General features: G+C 41.0%; 1 pseudogene; it reads right to left on the reverse strand.

Annotated features, from left to right (window-relative positions):
- Positions 1–570: 570 nt before the first annotated feature.
- LOC105825760 lies at positions 571–1667 on the reverse strand (annotated as a pseudogene).
- Positions 1668–2497: the final 830 nt, after the last annotated feature.

Here is a 2497-nt window from a genome sequence, read left to right on the forward strand (position 1 = left end):
GATCCCCAAACATCGACTGTGACTGTAAAGCAACAGAATATCTAATCAGTAAATCTATTGCACTTGGTGAAGAAAGTAAATTCCTCCTTTGTCTCCCAACTCCAGAAGGCAATGTGTCTCGTTGGCTGTGCAAGCTCTTCTCACTCAAGCCCGAGTCTCTATGTTCAAACATAGTACATCCATCACCGTGTCCTTCCAGGATTTGGAAGTCTGACAAAACACCATTCCAGTAGCTGTGTCTCCAGGTTTTGAGTCTAGAAATGAATTTAAGATGTGATTTAATCACAGTCAACAACTTGATCGTACTGACTTCCACATTTCATGAATACGTTCATCACGAAAGAGCAGGATGAGGTCTCTCTGACCAGCACTAACACTGTGTGATCAATCAGGTATTACAGGGATGCACATTCTAGGTGACAGGAGTATACAGACATGATGGAAACGAACACCAATCTTATTGCACATGGTGCCTGGGCGAGCAATAAAAACACAGTGATACAGGATGAAAATTCTTTACGTCTTGCTTCCTCTCAGCCCTTTTTTCTAGAGACTGATGTAGCAGCGATATCAATCGACATACATGGGAGAGCTGGGAGTAGCTGGCATTTGATCTAGGATTTTACAAACATAGCATGCAACCTCAACGGTACGTTCTTCATACATCAAAATAAAGGTATGTTTCAGAAGTTCTTTATACTTTGGCCTTTTGGATTCATCCTTTGTAAGGCACAAGTTGACAAAGTTGATGAAACTTGAGGAGAATTCCCTTTCCTCAGAATTACTCAGCTGTGGAGGATCTCCTTTCACGACCTGTGTTAGTTGATCAAATACACTATTCCACTTTGGATAAGGAAATCAGCCTGTGGCCAACTCATACAATGTGATCCCCAAACTCCAGACAGCAGAGCGGACATCATATCCTTGTCGAGATGCACTTGGGTCTATTCTTTCAGGAGCCATGTATGGCCTACACCCAGCATCTCTTGTCTTGACGATGGAGTCCACAAGCTGTCCACTAATACCAAAGTCACAGAGTTTAATATTTCCACTTCTGTCCAGAAGAATATTGGAAGGTTTGATATCTCTGTGAATAATTTTCAAGTTTTCTTTTAAGTGATTTAGTGCTTTCACAGTTGCTAAAGTGATTTTGCCTAAAATTTCTTCTGGAATAACATCATCTAATACACTATATACATATTTGTAAAACTTATCAAACGAGGTAGACATGAGTTCCATACAGATCCAACAGTCACCCTCTCCGAAGAGTGCACCATAATACTGAACAATGGATGGGCAATCACTACTCCGCATTACTACATCCAAATCCATAAGAAGTTGTTTTTGTTCTTTTTCATCCACTGTTGACCGAATTCTTTTAACTGCCATTATTTGCCCACTTGGTTTGTGGACCATTTTGTTGACAGAACCATAAGCTCCTCGTCCAATTTCTCCAAGATCTTTCAAGTCCTCTGCAGTGAAATCCCGGTGTTGTTCAGGGGAGATCTTCAGTTTTCCTGATGACTCAATGCTGTGTGTTCTCAGTCTCTCTCCTGCATGCTGCTGACGGCCAGGTGGCCCGGCGCTGGGGACCCTACGGGGCCGGGGGTGCCGCTGCCGCCCCCGGAGCCACCGCTGCCGCTCGGGCTCGGGCTCGGAGCCGCCATTGTTGGGAGTCCTCCCCAACACATTTTATGAAGCCAACATCACCCTGATACCAAAGCCAGGAAAAAAAGAAAACTACAGGCCAATATCCCTTATAAATATAGACTCAAAAATTCTCAAAAAAGTCTTAGCATATCGAATTCAGCTGCTCATCAAAAAAATAATCCATTACAAACAACTGGGCTTCATTCCAGAGATGCAGGAATGATTCAACACACAAATCTATAAATGTAATTCACCACATAAACAGAAATAAAAACAAAGACTATATGATCCTATCAATATATGCAGAAAAAGCATTTGACAAAATTCAGTACCCTTTTATGATAAGCATGCTTAACAAAATAGGCATAGATGGGACTTACCTCAAAATGATAAAAGGCATATACGATAAACCCACAGCCAACATCATACTGAATGGGGAAAAATTAAATGCATTTCCGCTTAGAACTGTAATCAAACAAGGTTGACCTCTCTCACCACTTCTATTCAACATAGTGCTAGAAATCCTACCCAGAGGAATCAGAAAGAGAAGGAAATCAAGGACATCCAAACAGGGGCAGAAGAGGTCAAACTTTCGACCTTACAGACGATATGATCTTATATCTAGGAATCCCCAAAGATCCTGCCATGAGACTACTGGAATTGATAAATAAGTTCTGCAAAGTCTCAGGTTACAAAATCAATGCACACAAATCAGTAGCATTTGTATACACCAACAACAAACAAAACGAAATCAAAAACTCAATACCTTTCACAATAGCAACAAAGAAAATAAAATATCTAGGAATATATTTAGCTAAGAAGTTGAAAGACCTCTACAGGGAGCACT

The sequence above is a fragment of the Propithecus coquereli genome, unplaced genomic scaffold, assembly GCF_000956105.1.
Source record: "Propithecus coquereli isolate 6110/MARCELLA unplaced genomic scaffold, Pcoq_1.0 Scaffold82, whole genome shotgun sequence".
NCBI lineage: Eukaryota > Metazoa > Chordata > Mammalia > Primates > Indriidae > Propithecus > Propithecus coquereli.